This window comes from Leopardus geoffroyi, chromosome X (assembly GCF_018350155.1).
Source record: "Leopardus geoffroyi isolate Oge1 chromosome X, O.geoffroyi_Oge1_pat1.0, whole genome shotgun sequence".
Lineage (NCBI taxonomy): Eukaryota > Metazoa > Chordata > Mammalia > Carnivora > Felidae > Leopardus > Leopardus geoffroyi.
This window is the reverse complement of record NC_059343.1, coordinates 101932684-101949884: the sequence shown is the minus strand read 5'-3', so window position 1 is coordinate 101949884 and position 17201 is coordinate 101932684. Positions and strand designations below refer to the sequence as shown.

Below are 17201 nucleotides of genomic sequence, written 5' to 3'. Positions count from 1 at the left end.
TCCCTTTCCTATCCACCAAAACCAAAACCAAAACCAAAACAAAAAAAACTGCCCATTTTTTGCACCGTACCTAAAGGGCACTGATGTCAACTGCGTGACAATGGTCCGACCAGATAAAGCAATACCACAGAACGTGTTATCCTTCTCTGGGAATGGAATGCACTGGTCATCAGAAGGCCCCCAAGAAACAACATCAATGGGACTTTCACTCTGACAGGCCAAGGAAAAAAAAATCTGCGGGCAAGAAGTTTCTTCTCATTCACGTTGCGTGGGTAGTTTTGCCAGCCTGCAGAAAGGTTAATTTTGAAGAGTCTCAACAGTGTGGCCCTACTGGCCACTCCCAGACTTCCTCTTCCATTCTGCCCTTCCTAAAAACAAAATGTCACTGAACTTGAGTTTCAAACTACAGGGGTTCTGTGGCCGGCCCCAGCCGCATCAAAGTAGCGAAGATCCTTCCTTTCCGGAGAGCCACTCATTCATCTCTCCTTGGAGAGAGAATTCCCAGGAACAAACCCTCAGGAGAAACCACTCTGGGGCTCTTGGTCATCTTGCCTTTTCTCTTTTGAGGGGCAGAGGTCTTCGAAGCTCACGTTCGGGTTATAAGAAGTCCTCTGTACCGACCAGTCAGCAGCCTAGGATGAGACTGGAGGTTGTCTGGGAATACAGGTGGAGAGGCGAGCTGGCACCTAGGACGCCCGTGCCATTGTACTGCTGTCCGTAGCTGGAATCTATTCCGCAGCCCGGCCTCAAAAGCAATTTGCAGTACATCCAGGCACAAATCCAATTAAAAAGCAGAAAGGGATTTGCATGCATAAAATAACTCTGATGCACGGTTTTAAAAAATGACCCTGATAGCTAAAATTCAAAGGCCTTTGTTTGTGAAGGTCCATCTCTGGGGCGGGTGAGCTGATGTTTGAATCTCTGCCCCCAAAGTATCTGAAAGATTAGATGAAATTACGTTCTCAAAGCTCAGGGCAGCTTGGTGGTCGGGAACAAAATAAAAGCTGACACACAGCTAGACGCTAGTTTTGGTCATTTACCCCAGTGAAGAAGCTTCATTCTTTGAATTCTGGATAGCCTGAGGCAAAAGCCAGATGTCAAAGCACATGGCACAGTGGTTGGCACCCAGTAGGTGCCCAGTGAGTATTAGCTGAACTGAATGAGTGGCCAAAGCTCCCCTTTGGTCTTTGGCAGGCACTGTTTGTTGTCTACCCAAGATCAATTTCCCTCTTCTTTGCTAACATAATCCCGGTTTTGTTTAAGGTGGCAGCGTGCCCAGCTAAATACTCTCTTTCCTAGTCTCCCTTGCAACTGGTGTCGAGTGGGTGGGGCGCGTAAGATAGTGCCAGCCAAGGAGACTTAAATGGGAGCCTATTGGGGAAACTGGCAAAGGTTTTGTTTTCCTGATAAAAGGTGATGGATGTGATTTGTACCGCTCTTTCTTCACCTTCCTGCCTCTCGGGAGCACTGATGTCACAGCCATCTTGTGACCATGAGGTAACAACCATGAAGGTGAAAGGCAGCATGCTAAGAACGGTGAAACCGAAGGGAAGGACTTAGGTCTCTGACGGCATTCGTGAACGGCGGAAGCAATGCCTACAAGTACCTACTTGGAGGTTTCCGTTACACATTGTGGAAAGCCCTATGTGTTTAAACTGCCATGAGTCAGGATTTGGTTACTTGCAGCCTAATGTGATCCTAATAGATACGGATCTCCCTGTCGCCAGGCTCCCGGGACCTTAACGTGAGCTCCTGGCTATTCAGTGTGCCTCACTAGAGCGCTTCGCCCAAGTCAGGCTGCTACGCCAGCGTGCCCAGCTCCCCAGCTTCGGGCCTTTCCTGACCTCCATCCACCACCACCACCAACAAAACCAAAGCTGAACCTGTCCTGTGTCCTACTTCCTCAGGGCCTTGTGACGTAATAGCTAACTGAACAAATGCCTGTATGTTAAAGCCTTAACTCATGACAGAGTTCTCCAATCTGTTAGCCTCAAAGGGTTGCTCCTTCTATTCCGACCGCTGGGTTGACAGGTGTGGCAGGGACATCAAAGGACACATTTGTAGCCAAAGAAAGATTCCGGGTGTCCATCTACCGCGTGTTGGAAGCAATCACCTTCCAAAGGGCTGGCTCTATTTGGAAGTTTCGTGGGGATGACTTTTTGTTCCTTTCACGGATTTTATTTAGTTGTCAGTAACATTTGCATGATTCTGGAAAGTAATGCAAAAAAAGAGCACTGGATATGATCCTCTGCAGAACTGTAAAAGTTACTGTGCTGTATAAATTGAGAACATGATTATGATGTCTAATGCAAACACATTTTTAAAACTTTTATTTATTTTGAGGGAGACAGAGAGAGTGCATGCGCATGTGTGGGGTAGGGGCAGAGACACAGGGAGAAGGAGAATCCCAGGCAGGTTCGCACAGTCCGAGCAGAGCCCGACGCAGGGCTCGATCCCACGAACCGCGAGATCATGACCTGAGCTGAAATCAAGAGTCGGATGCCCACAGGGCGCCTGGGTGGCTCAGTCAAACACCTGACTTCGGCTCAGGTCACGATCTTGCAGTTCACGAGTTTGAGCCCCGCATCGGGCTCTGTGCTGACAGCTCAGAGCCTGGAGCCTGCTTCAGATTCTGTGTCTCCCTCTCTCGCTGTGCCCCTCCCCCACTTACACTCTGTCTCTCTCTCTCAAAAATAATAAACATAAAAAAAAAAGACTCGGATGCCCAACTGACTGAGCCACCCAGGCGCCCCACGAGCACGCTGTTTTCAGGCATAGCCTCTCTTACACACACACACCCTTGAAGAGAGGGAGCAAGAGAAACAGAATTTAGAAGCTCATTAAAGCTGAGCATTGATGAATTGCACGTGGTGGGCACCCCCTCCCCCACAGAAGGCCAGAAGGCTCGCTTATTTGGTTCTATGTCTCTGTGTTCTAGCAACGTACGCCCCCGTGGTGTTTTCTGACCTTCATTAGTTAATCCACCGCATGTGGAATTGTACTGCCCATAATGAAAATAAACAAAAGTTATACAGTGACTAGCCAGGAGACATAAACTATATACTTGTTCTAACTCAACAATGAACCCCAAAGCAAAAACACTGGCAGACTTACAGTGAAAGGATTGCATTTCATCCTCAAACTTCTAGAGTCTTCCCTACTCTTGAAAGATAGGAAGAGGAGCGTGCCAGGTAATGAACTGACAGTATTTCAGTGCCGTGGAAGGAGACTTCCTGCCCTTATGTCTGACTATCTTTCTAATCAATGCTGCTCTCAGTTATTCTCCTCACCAGTTCCCCCCCCCCCCCGCCCCGCCACCCGCCCGCCTTCTCTCTTGTATCTTAGTGCATCATTCCAATATAAGCTATGGCATTTCTCAGAACATTAAAAAGACTAAAGTCAGTATGGAATATAAATAGCTTTGAAACATCTCCAGAATGTGTCATAAAGAAGCAGGGGAGATAAAAATTTAAAGAGAGAGAAGGTATAAACATAAAATAAAATAAAAGTATCTTAAAAAAACGAAATCTTTTTTTCACTGGGTAGAATTTGTCAGGGACTTAGGTGTGTGTGCTTTAAGCAACCTGAGAGATGTTCTAGGCAAATGGATTCATACTGTTTGTGGGGGCGGGTCATGTGGAAGGGGGAAGGAGGGAGGAGCCTAGTGTCTCTCTTAGTGTCATGAGGTTTCCTGTGGGACATGTAGGTCCAGGAAAGGGGAAGTGGTGGTCCATTAAGAGAAATGAGACTTTCCTTAGGGTCCCTGGCTAAACCTAACATTCAGTAAATCCTTTTTCTAGGAGTTCTCCCATCTTAGTGTGTACCAGAAACACCAATAACCTGAAGCACGTAAGTACCTGATGCACCCACTTTTCTGTCTCACTTCTGGAAATTCTGATCCACTAGGTCTACAGTGAGTCCCATCATTTTCTTTCTTTCTTTCTTTTAATTTATTCATTTATTTTGAGAGAGACAGAGCACAAACGGGAGAGGGGCGGAAAGAGAAGGGGACAGAGGATCTGAAGCGGGCTCTGTGCTGACAGTAGAGAGCCTGAGATGGGGCTCGAACTCAGGAACCACAAGATCATGACCTGAGCTGAAGTCAGGTGCTTAACTGACCGAGCCACTCAGGCGGCCTGCATTTTCATTGTTAATAAATACCCCCAGGTGATTCTGCTACTGTTCATCTGGGGGTCAGACTTTGAGAAGCACTGCCTGATGCAGGGGGAAGAGACCTTCCGGTCCCTCTGCTGCTTCCTTCTAGACTCCAAAGCAGGGGGCTCTTCTATTTCTAGAGAAAGCAGGGCATGAAGGAAGCAAATGTTTCCATTAGAAATGGTGCTAGCCAGTGCATTTGTGGTAGGCAAATGACATTGTTTTTCAGAGGTCAGAAAGATTGCTTTCTGCGACTGAGGTGCCAGGATGCAAAACATTGTGTGGTCAGGGAAAGGGAAAGAGGAGGACACTGAAAAGGCAATAGAACACGACAGCTAATTTTGTCTTCTTTTGTTTTAATTTTCTTTTACACATATATTCCAAAATATCTCTTTTATTTATTTTTCAATATTTATTTTTAAGAGAGAGAGAGAGAGAGAGAGAGTGCGTGCGCGCGCGCGCGCAGGGAGGGAGACAGAGGATCCAAAGCAGGACCCGTGCCGTCAGTGCAGAGCTGGCTGTGGGACTCGAACCCAGGAACCATGACATCATGACTTGAGCCAAAGGTGGCCACTTAACTGAGCCACCCAGGCACCCCTGAAATATCTCTTTTAAACCCTAAGACTGCCATGAAATTTAACATGACGACTAGGCTAGTGGTTCTAAAACGTGTGGCCCTGGGACCAGCAGCATCAACATCACCTGGGAGCTAGTTAAAAATGCAGATTCTTGGCTTCTGCCTCTCGACCTTTTGAGGCTGAAACTCTGGGGCTGGGGCCCAGGAATTCGTGTTTAAAAAAGCCCTTCAGATGATTCTGATGCATGCTAGAAATTAAGAATTCATTGACTTAGCAACAAACTACCTTCTAAACTCCCGAAGGCAAGAGTCTGAGTTTCTTGCATCTTGTATGTCCCCACTGCTACCCCACCTCTAAAGTGGGGTATGGTGCTGATCACCAGTGTGTGATCACGAGATTGTTGCTCTAGGCAGCTGCCATTCTGTAGTATCTTAATCCCTTCATTTTCGGTAACAAAATTAAAATGATATCAGCTGATCTTAATAATCTCATGAGCTTGATAGGGCAGGCAAATATATATATTATATATATGTGTATTATATACATATAGTAATATATAATATATAATATATATGTAATATACTATATACTATATGTAATAATATATAATACACACATACAGTATATATATATATCCTGGAAATATATATCCTGGAAACTCTCATTCAGAAAGTCTGGGATGGAACTGGGAAAGCTGTATTTGTAACAAACTTCTGGGGCATTCTGATGAAAAGTGAGCTTTGATAAGCACCACAGGGGAAAAATTTGTGTAGCCAGGTTTAGGTTACCATAGCAACCAAGCTGAACTTCAGGACCACTTCTGCAAAATGGGACCATGACACCTGCTCTACCAACTTCGTAAGATTACTATAAAGATCAAAGGTGATGATTTATTTTTATTACTTACAAGACATGCAAGAAATCTCAGATCACACATTCTCCCTTTGTTTCCAACATTAGCATTCTCTGGCCACTCAGAAGTCCAGCAGTGTATCTTTGGAAACACCAAAACCTGTCTGAAAAAAATTCATCCCCCCAGACAGTGATGCCACAGACAAGGAAAGTGTCCTCAACACAAGGATGCAAATGAGCATTTAGTATGCCAAGATCATATTATGCAAAATAAATAGCTCTCAACTGGGGTGCTTAAGGACACTATTATCATGGCAGCAGCTATTACATTAGCCATGACTTTCACCTAAGCTATTCTGAGAGCTACAAAAGTTGGGCACACACTCAGATGTTTCTCTAACTGCGGTGGGATTAGCTGAGCCCGTGTGGCCTGCTTGGGAGGAAGTGAGCACAAATATAGGGAAATTAGAATCACCATGGGTATCGCAGTGGGCTTTCTCCTGAAAGGACACGAGACTGAGACTCCCGATGCTTGGTATGATCTCAGCCTTGGGCAAGCCCTTAGCATCTGCAGGCCTCAGTTTAGAAAGTGAGGAATCTGCCTCCCAAGAGTACAATAAGGATCAAATAAGATCTAGACATCAAAATGTATGGACAAGTTGAAAGTACTGTCACAGCATTGACCTCTCCCTATGCCTTTGATGTAAGAGACAGAGGCCTCTAAAACTGGGGATGCCACCAAAGTTGTGTCCCGAGTTCAATCTATGTTGTTGCTATATGTATCTTCATTTCTCTCCCTGGACATCAACAACGCATGATTGAAAACCCCAAAGCCCTGCATGAGCCTCAAACACCAAAGATTCAATGGTACTTTTAAGGCAGGGACACGAAACCAGACATTTTAGAAAATTTGCCCAAAATAGACCAAACTAAATGGGTCATCTCAATATTCTTCTAATTTTAGCTCAACAATTTTTCAGAAGATTCTGTTAATTAGAAGAGTCCATTCCCTGCGAATTTTGATTAATCCTCAGCTTCCTTATTGGTAATAATAAAAAAGTGAGTTATTTAATTTGGCTTTCTGCCATAGAACTGGTCCGATAGCCCAACCCTAAAGCACCACAAAGATGAAACGTTTGCTGTACTGTTTATGGGCAACGGTTGAACAAGAAATCAGGTGAGAATATAACGGAAAGAAGAAGCATCTGTATTTGGGCTTGGTGTCCAAAACCTTGGGGTGTCTTTTCAAGATTGACTCAGGAGTATGGCTGTGATTGATAATTGACATACTGATGACTGGTTTGCCCCGGAAGCCCTTTTTGGAACTACGACACTCATTTGTGAAGTGAGAGCTACCGATCTCTATTTGATTCTTTTCCTCTGGTTGGATGGACCTACAAACACCCACCGTCCTGCCCATTTTGTTTTACGTCATCGGGAATGGGGTGCCTCGATTCATCAAATATTCTGGCTTAATAAAGTACTTCCCTCGTCACCCTTTAGGGATTTCTGATTTTCAATGAGTGAATATAAAGCAAAATATAATTAATAATATCGCATCAGGTTGAGCATCAGTTTTATCTTTCTCTGGTAATTTAAGGAGGTGCCTCAAGGCCTTGAAGGGTTCCTGAGCTACGAGGTGAAACGGCAAGCTTCCATGTGTTCTGTTGATGTGCAGAAGGGCTGGCTAACAGAGAGGTCTTTGGAGCATTGAAGTGCTGGGAAATGAGCCTTTGCTCTGCTATTCTACTGGGGCACAACAGGATGCTCTCTGCATTAGTTAGAATCTTCCCTCCCATCTCCCTCTCCCTCTGCCAGCTCTTCTCAGCCCTCTTCACCTTGCAACCCTCTGCACTCCCATCTGCCTGCTGTTTCCTTTTTTAATTTGAATTCCAGTATAGTTAATGTACAGTGTTATATATTTTTTCTGCTCTAAAAAGTACCTTTTTGATGAAGTTTTTCTTTTTATTCCCGTAGAGTTACCATACGGCGTTATATTCTCTTCGGGTGTACAATGTGGCGAGCCGACAATTCCATACATCACTCAGTGCCCGTCAGGATGAGCGGACTCTTAATCCCCTTCATGCGTTTCACCCATCCCCCCCACCTCCGCTGCCCGCTGCTTTGAAACTTCTATTTCCTTAAAATAAAGCAATTTTATGTGATAGGAGAAGCCTTTGAACCGACATCCAAACTCTAAATCCATTGCCACTCTAGAATGACCGGTTAATGACTCTATAATGACAATGAAAACACACGGTATTACAGTCCCGGGCTGGAGGGTCTGGGTGCATCTGTCACTTGGTGGAGAGGGACTCTGCCAAGAAGCCAACACCGGCCCTGCTCTCTCATCAAGGAGGCTGCTCAATGTGCAACTCCGGGCTGTCCGCGATGGCTGCCGCACTGACTGCTCGCGAGGCCTGCAGCCTGCTGTGGGGACCCAGGTAAGTATTTTGTCCAAACTGACTTCTGATCTTTCTTCCTGTGGGTTTGAACCTCGAAGCTGGAAGGGACCTCAGAGGGCATGTAGTTTAAGGATTTTCAACCCTAGCTACTCCCTAGAATCACACAAGGGGGGAGTTTGAAGTCCAGGTCCTACTCCAGACCATCAGCTCACTGTCCTCGTTATCTTACTTGATTGTCACACGTGTCTGGAGAGTAGGTATCACGGGCTCTGTTTACAGAGAGGCAAACAGATGCTCGATGATGTTAAGTGGCAGTGCCCAATATGACACAGCTAATTAAGTAGCGGAGCTGTGATTTGAGCACAGGTCCTTCACTCCATTTTGAATGTGAGAACTTTCTCTGTTTTGTAAGCATTGGAACCCTTGCTGTCACTGAGGGGAGCGGCCAGTCATCAGGGGGGCATGATCTTCAGACCTCTCTGGTCGTTCACTCAGACTTCCTGAGAGAGGTGAGTTTGATTCACGTCTCAACCTGCACTGGCTCTGTCCCTTCTCAGGAAGAAACCCACCATGTTCTACAGGGCGAGATCTCCCTTCCGTAGTGTAGTACTGCAGGCCCTTCGTCCTCAGGCCCCTGCTCCCTTCTCCAGCCTCATTTCTTCCTCCTCAATTTCGGCCTTTGTGCTAAAAAGTTGGTAGGAGCCAGATGGAAGAACACTTGAAATTCTGGGCTCAGGAGTTCAAAGTTTAGTCTCTAGAGAAGTGCTGTCCAACAGAACTTTCTGCAGTGAGGGACATGTTCTTGACTTGTGCTGTTCAATATGGTAGCCACTGCCTGCATGTGGCTTTTGAGCACTTGAAAAGTGCCTGATGGGGCTGAGGAACTGCATGTTAAATTTCATTTCATTTTAAGTTATATTTATTTTTAAAAATATTTTTCAAATGTTTATCTGTTTTTGAGAGAGAAAGGCAGAGGGAGAGGGAGACAGAGGATCTAAAGCGGGCGCTGCGCTGACACCAGAGAGCCCAACGCAGGGCTCGAACTCACGAACCGTGAGATCATGACCTGAGCCGAAGTCAGACACTTAACCTACCTAACCAGAAGTGTCTCTGTCAATTAAAGAATGTAACATTCAGAAAATCATCACCTAGCTATGGGAGTTTGTGGCGTGGATAGAAAAGTGATCCTAAGGTAGAGGAGTAGGTGGTGGGGAAAGGGAACAGAGTGAATGTTTTCCAAGTGAACTTCAAAAGCATGGAACCAGAAGGTTCTGGAAGTAAAAAAAAAATGCACTAGAAAAGCAAGAATGTAGAGGAGAAATCATTGCTTAGACCAATGTCGTGAAGCTTTTTCTTTATGTTTTCTTCTAGGAGTTTCACAGTTTGGGATCTTATGTTTAAATCTTTTTCTTATGTTTATTTATTTATTTTGAGAGACAGAGCTGGGGAGCGGCAGAGAAAGAGGGAGAGAGAGAATCCCAAGTGAGCTCTGCACTGTTAGCACAGAGCCCAATGTGGGGCTTGATCTCATGAACCCTGATATCATGACCTGAGCCAAAATCAAGAATCGGACACTTAACCAACAGAGCCACCTAGGCGCCCATTCTGTTTAAATCTTTAATCCATTTGGAGTTGATTTATATGTATGGTATAAGATAAGGATCCAATTTCAGACTTTTGCACGTGGATATCTAGCTGTCTCAACATCATTTGTTGAAGAAACTCTCCTTTCCCCATTGTGTGTTCTTGGCACCCTTGGCAAAGATCAGTTGACTACATATGCATGAGTTCGTTTCTGGGCTCTTTATTCTGTTCTGTTGGTTGATATGTTTGTTTTTATGCCAGTACCATACTGGTTTTACTGACTATAGCTTTGTAATATGTTTTGAAATCAGGAAGTGTGATGCCTCCAGCTTTGTTCTTCTTGCTCAAGATTGCTTTGACTATCTGGAGTCCTTTGTAGTTCCATATGAATTTTAGGAGTATTTTCTATTTCTGAAAAAAATAGGGATGGATAGGGATTACACCGAGTCTGTAAATCCTAAGCAATGATGTCTTGGATATGACACCAAAATCACAAGTAAAAAATAGGTAAGTGGGACTACATCCAACTACAAAAGCTTCTATACAGCAAAGGAAGAATCCACAGATTGAGAAGACAATCTACAGAAGGGGAAAAAATATTTGCAAACCATATATCCGATAAGAGGCCAATATCCAACATATACAAGGAACTCCTGCAACTCAATAATTAAGCAACCAAATAACCCGATTAAAAAATGGGCAGAGGACTTGAATAGATATTTCTCCAAAGAATATACAAATGCCCGACAGGTAGATGAAAAGATGCTCACTATCACTAATCCTCAGGAAAATGCAAATCCACACCACAATGAGATATCAGCTCATAACTTGAGGATGCTTGTTATTTAAAAACAACAACAACAACAACAACAATGGAAAAACCCAAAAGATAATTGCTCTTGAGGATGTGGAGCAATCGGGACCCTCATACACTGTTGGTAGAAATTCAAAATGGTGCAGATGTTATGGAAAACAGAACAGAGGTTCAAGAAATTAAAAATGGAACTACCACATGACTTGGCAATCCCACTTGTGGGTATATATCCAGACAAATTGAAGGCAGGATCTTGAAGAGAGAGCTGCACGCCCATGTTCCTGCAGCATTATTCACAATAGCCAAGATACGGAAACAACCGAAATGTCCATTGACAGACGAATGGATAAACAAAATGTGTTACGTTCTTAAAATGGAATAGTATTCAGCCTTGACAAACGAGGAAATTCTGCCATATGTGACAGCATGGATGAACCTGTAGGACATCCAGAAAAGCATCCTTGGATAGCGGAGGCAGCAGTGGATTGGGTGTGAGGAGACAGCTGCTGACCTGCTGTGTGACCTTAAGTAAGTCACTTCCCCTCTCTGGGCCTTTGTCTTTTCATCTCTAAAATGAAAGATTTTAGACTAGCTTTCTTTGTTCAATACACTCAGTGTGTGTGTTTGGGGAAAAGTATGCTTTAAAGGTTTGCTTTTATTATTTTCATCACTGTTACGTCATTATTATTACTGCTCAAAAACTTAACTTCCGGAGAGTACATTCCTTAGCTTCTATTGTTGTCTGGGAAATGAGTCCATCCAATGTTCGTGCTCTCATTTGGTCGCTTTCTCAGGCTGAACTTCTCAGTAGGCGCCTTAGCCACTGGCCTTGGCCAACTAGCAAGATACTAGCTCTCCCCCCACCCCCACCTTGGGTCCGGCTCGGCTTCCATTGTCCACGAAGCTGCCTGACACTAGCAGAATTTTTAACACTGCAGTTGTGCAAATTGCTAATTAGGCTTGTAAACATTCTCCACTTCACTACCCTAATATTTTTGGCCATGGAACTCTCCCCACTGGTACCTCTGGGGTCTGCGCCTGGCCTTTGATTACATTTGGGCAGCCCGGTCAGTGCAACAGCCTGACCACGCCCCTCCAGCCCGCCTTGCTGTTTGCTCACAACATGCCTGCCGAGGCCCAGATCACCCTCAGAAAATGCAAGGCTTGGCATGTGTGAAAACTTGTTCCTTTTTCTTAAAAAAATTTTTTTCTAATGTTTATTTCTGAGAGAGAGTCAGGGCAAGAACAGGGTGGGGCAGACACACACACAGGATTCGAAGCCGGCTTCAGGCTGTCAGTGTAGGGCCCCACGCAGGCTCGAACCCGCGGACCTTGCGATCATGACCTGAACCGCAGTCCGACGCTTTACCGACAGAGCCACCCAGGCACCTCGCGAGTGGTTCCTTTTTCAAAAGGGAGAATAGCATAGCAGATGGCTGCGAGGGGAGGAGCTGGGGGCGAGAGGCAAATAGCACTAGCTATATTTTCTAAGAAGGCCAGGTGCCTTACTTTTAGGTCATGCACACGTGACTAAGATCACTCTCATGATGGGCTGGGTGCTACATGTGTCCTTCTCCCACAGCCACTCTTCCTTCCTCACCACCTCTCACCCCTCCGGCACAGTGTCAGGTGCTATACAATCAGTCACAACCAAGTGTCACAAGCAAGCAAATGCCCAGTTGCACTGTTGTGATGGGAATTCTCAGCAGGCCAGGTCTTACAGGTAAGCTGGGGTTGACAGATACAGCAAATAAAAACCCAGGAAGGCGTGCCTGGGCGGCTCAGTTGGTTCAACGTTCCACGCTTGATTTTGGCTTAGGTTGTCATCCCAGGGTTGTGGGATCGAACCTCCCGTGAAGCTCAGCACTGAGTGTGCAACCTGCTTGGGATTCTCTCTCTCTGCCCCTCCCCCCACACAAGCGCATGAAAAATCTTAAAAAAAAAAAAAAAAGCCCAGGAGATTTGAATTTAGAAGAAACAATGTAAAATTGTTGGTGTAAGTACATCCAATGCAATATTGGGGACATACTTATACTAAAAAAAAAACTTATTCATCTGAAAATCAAATTTACTTGGACATCCTGTATTTTATCTGGCAACCGTAAATTAGGTCACTTAAGTAGTGTAAGTTAGAGAACTATGAAGTTCATTTGCACAAGGATATTGCCCTTGCTGGCCCGGCTTACTGCTTGAAATCTTTGCCATCCACAGTGTCCTTCACGTAAGGCATTAGAAGCTCCTGGCATTAACCAGAAGCCATTAACCAGTATTTACTTCCTAGCCCAGATGAGTTCTACAGCTGACTTCACTGATCATCTCCCAAAGTTTCGATAAAGTGAGACACAAAACAGGTGAATATAACTTGGGAGCGAGGAAGATGGGGGGCTGGGACCAGAGCCAGCATGGTGCCGAAGAACCGAGAGGTAACCTCACACGCTGAAAGTCATTAATGCGATAGGACTGAGGAGGTGTTGAGTACAGTCCCAGGCATCCCCAAATCCTTCCCCCGCTACAGCCTCCGTGCCTGATAGGTCATTATTAGCCTTCCCTTTGGGTTGCCATTTCTTTCTCTCCAGTAGCCTCCTAGATGAGAGGCAGCTGTATGTAATGAAAAAGTCCCGGAGCTACGAGTCAGACCTGAGTTTGAGTCCTAACTCTGCAACTCACTGGCTGTGGGACTTAGGTTGGGCAAGCAGGATGTCCTCTCTCTTATTTCTTATGTCTAAAACTAAGGATTCTTGCCTTGAGAGTCTTGTAGGATTGTTCTGAGGAGCACAGAAAACCCTGTACGTATACGTGCTTTGAAAATAAGTGCTGACAAAATCCTTTAGTATTAAAATGCATGTTCTCTTGGGAAGGGGAGCACAGTCCTGGTTACTTGGTATATGGCAGAACTGTCCTCCCTCAGCGGGAGAGGTGGACCTTAGGAAGGTCAGGAGCATCAGCGGTGGTAGCTGCTGTGGGGCTAGTGCAGGCAGGAGGGAGTGTCTAGGCGAGGAAAGCTGTGCCCGCCCCCCCCCACCGCCCCCAAATAAACTGCCAGCTCCAGCATTTTGCCAACGACTGATCCTATGGCATGAGCTCAGAGCAGGAAGGCAGGCCTGGAGGGAGGAGGCACAGAAGACTCCCTTGAAATAATGCGGGTGGCATTCACCAGTTCTCAAGGAAGAGCTCCAAGTTTAGGGGGGCAGGTGGCCAGCGGAGGTTTTGAATCTACCAGAGGAAATTATCCTCCCTCTGTGTGCCCAGGATAAAATCTCAGAGCCAGGGAATGTTTGTAAATGGACTCTCTCATTTAAATAAATCCCACTTAAATATTTATCAGATCATGAATATGCATGTTTCTCTCTCTCAGCGCTGGAAAGAGAACGGGCATGTAATTTTTAGATGGCACATAAATAATGTAAGGGGGGGAAAAAGGGATCTTTGTTCTGTGTTGACTGTGTATTTACAGCATCTCAAGAGGTCTTGAAATAATGAACTGATTTTCCCCTTCCTGGTGTAAATGTGCACGTGGAACTTCACCTTTCCTGTCTTTAGGGTGATTTGCACTCATCTGTATCCTCAGGGAAAAATTTCTGGAAGCCAGAAAATGAAGCTGGTCAAGCTCCAATTAACAGCGAGTTCATTCGTTAGCCGTAGTAACCCATACCTACCCCCCCCCCCCCAACTGGCTGCTCCACCTCCCGCTGGGACGGGAGAGGGGAGAGGGCTGTGGGCAGAGCTGGCTCTCCATCCCCCAGTTCAGGTGCTCGGAAGGTAAAGGCCTGGAGGCACTTCTTTTTTTTTTTTTTTTTAAGTTTATTTATTTATTTTTGAGAGCGAGCAAGACAGCGGGCGGGGGAGGGCCAGAGATAGAGGGAGAGAGAGAATCCCAAGCAGGCTCCGCGCTGTCGGCACGGAGCCCGACCTGGGGCTGGATGCCACGAAACTGTGAGATCGTGACCTGAGCTGAAATCAAGAGTCGGACATTTAACCGACTGAGCCACCCAGGCGCCCCAGAAGGCACTTCTTTTCTTTTTTTTTTTTTAAATATTTATTTATTTTTGAGGGGGGTGGAGGGGAAGGGTGAGGGAGACAGAGGATCTGAAGCAGGCTTTGTGCTGACAGCAGAGAGCCCGATGTTGGGCTGGAGCTTGTGAACCGTGAGATCATGACCTGAGCTGAAGTCGGACGCTCAACCGATTGAGCCACCCAGGCGCCCCTACAAGGCACTTCTTAAAAAGCAGATGTCGGGGCGCCTGGGTGGCTCAGTCGGTTGAGCGTCCGACTTCAGCTCAGGTCATGATCTCACGGTCTGTGAGTTCGAGCCCCGCATCGTGCTCTGTGCTGACACCTCAGAGCCTAGAGCCTGCTTCGGATTCTGTGTCTCCCTCTCTGTCTCTGCCCCTCCCCTGCTCCTGCTCCTCCCCCCCCCAAAAGTAAATAAACATTAAAAAAAACCAAATGTCACTGACGTGTGTAGCACTTGTCCTCCCCAGCCAACTTGGACCTGGTGAGCAGCATCCGGCAGAGTTGTAGGGACAGGAGAACGAGGGTGACCGTGATGAGAGATGAGGGACGGGGACAGACTAGAACAAGAGCAGGGCCCTAAGCCCCCCTCGGAGGGGAAGGGAGCAACAGACCGAAGCACTCCTACTTCACCCTTCTGTTTCGCTGAGAACCATTTGTGGCTGGAGCCCAGGGCCCGAGCAGGGAAGAGGTGATGAACCCCTACCCTGCGTTCCCTGCTGGAGTCTGTGTCCCTAACTGTCCTGTCACAGCTGTGCAGTCAGGGCTTTGGGATTAGGCATGATTTGCCTGCTTTCGGTCCTTCTCTATCAGCATGAGGAATTGAGAGAGGACTGGCTTATCTTTTTGCCCTAAAGCATCTTTAAAAATAACATCCTTTCCTCGTTAAGAAGAGAGCTGGAAGTTCCTGTCAGTGTGGAGTAGCAGAAAGCACGCTTGACGGGGAGTTCGGAAACAGGGCATCCAGTACGAGCTTCCGCGCTCACGTAGGAGTGTGGCGTCGAGCAAATCACTTAGCTCTACTTCCTTAGCTGTAAACTGAGGATCGGGCCAGGACCTCCCTGTGAAACAGCTGTGCAGTTGAAAGTGGATGCTGCAGTTAGAGGGCTTCGTGCAGAACCTGGCACTTCGAATGCTCGCTCAAGGGAGGGTATTGGTGTGAGGGACGAATTACTCATTAGCCCCCTCACATCCCCCACAAAGCCGGAGCCCATCCTTGTCAGTAAGGAAATGATCTTTTGACCTAAACTCGTGCAGCAGGCTGGTGGAATGGAAAGGATTGTGGGACTGGGCGTAAGGACGCTTGGACTTGGGTCCTGTTTTCACGGCTCATCACCTGTGTGACCTTGGACAAGTCACTTCCCTTTCGTGAGAACGTAGATTTTTTTTTTCCATCGGTAAACTGGCAATGATGAACCTTCACTGCCCTCCTCGCAGCGTGGGAATGATGGCAAAACGCATGGGAAACGTGCTTAGAAGGATAAAATGGTAGGTTTTCTTGTGAACAATATTCATTAAAATGACTGCTCTTCCAGTTAAGCAATAATTTCAATCTCTCAATAACCTATTAGGTGAGCTCACACACACAAGTCGTTTCTGGAGATATTTCTCTAATTTCAAGTTGGAACATTCAAAGAGTGCAAAGGATTGGGGCCAGGAGAGAAATCAGATTTGCTGAGCTCTAAATAGCTTATCAGTAGCGACGAGGAATTATGAGGTCAGTGAGAAGGTTGCCTCCTTTCTCTCCCTTCTTCCAAGATGCCCTGTTAAACTGACGGGGAAGCAGTACCGACCGATACAGTGATAAGACATCTAGGATTTTCTGGGGCAGGCCAAATTTCATGTGTCTTTCTCCTTTTCTAATAAGGTGATTCCTGAAGTTAGTAACTAAATGAGGTTTCATGTCGATGTGTTTGCAAAGGCATTTCGATCATTACCCTAAGTAACAATCCCTATCATCTTTTGGGTGCATTTCTATTTACCGGACACTTCACTAAGTACTTTCACCATATCTCATTTAGGTTTGTTAACAGTCCAATTAGGTGGATGCTATAACCATTGCCACTTTATGGATGCTCACAGAGGTTTCTGCCCGAGGTCACACAGCTGATCGATGTCAGGGGGCGGGACTGAAATCCTCAGGCCCGCCTTGGATAAACCAGAAAGAAAAGAAAACACGTTGTCAGACGGTGTTCAGAAGATATGGCCACGGTACCATGGAATCTCCAACATCTGCTTGATGGAGATGAACTGATGAGGAAGCTGGGGTTCGGGGGGATGTTGACTTTAGATCTGTAAAGACTGTCAGTGAGGGTAATTGTTGTATCTTATCTGTTCATCTCTAAGGTCATAGAAAGAATCCTTCCCACCATCTCTCGCCAAATGACCAGAGACTCCCCCTGTGCTCTCTGTTGTTCACTTTCTTTTCATGCCCCTCCTGGTGGGTGAGGCACGCAAAGGATGGGGTCCATCCAGTCCCATGGCCATGGCTGCAGGGAATGGGCCTACAGGTGAGGGAGACTGGAAGGGAACCTGCAAAAAAGACCTGATCATTCCTCTCTTTCCGAACAGTTGCCAGCTTAAGCCAAACAAATGTAAGACCATAAACTGAGTTTTGCTTCGCGATTCTAGGATTCCGTATGCATACTATGAATCCAAGAGAGCCTAAAATGTGTCAGAGAAGACATATGCTCCACTTTCTGTCAGCTTATTAAACAATGAAAATATGGATATATTTTTGGTGGAGCCACTGGCTTCAAGATTTTCCAAAGAGGTTGTCTGTTCAGCTTAAGTTGCCTTTAG

General features: G+C 46.0%; 1 protein-coding gene and 1 long non-coding RNA gene across 9 annotated transcripts in view; one reads left to right on the top strand and one right to left on the bottom strand.

Annotated features, from left to right (window-relative positions):
• Positions 1–7752, top strand: part of LOC123595191 — a 162024-nt gene extending 154272 nt beyond the window's left edge. For both annotated transcript variants that reach the window (XR_006711072.1, XR_006711073.1), the window contains one exon: positions 7563–7752. This is a non-coding gene — a long non-coding RNA (uncharacterized LOC123595191). The remainder of the gene's footprint in view (positions 1–7562) is intronic.
• Positions 1–17201, bottom strand: part of GRIA3 (glutamate ionotropic receptor AMPA type subunit 3) — a 268559-nt gene that overhangs the window by 162651 nt on the left and 88707 nt on the right. The gene's annotated exons all lie outside the window — the stretch shown is intronic.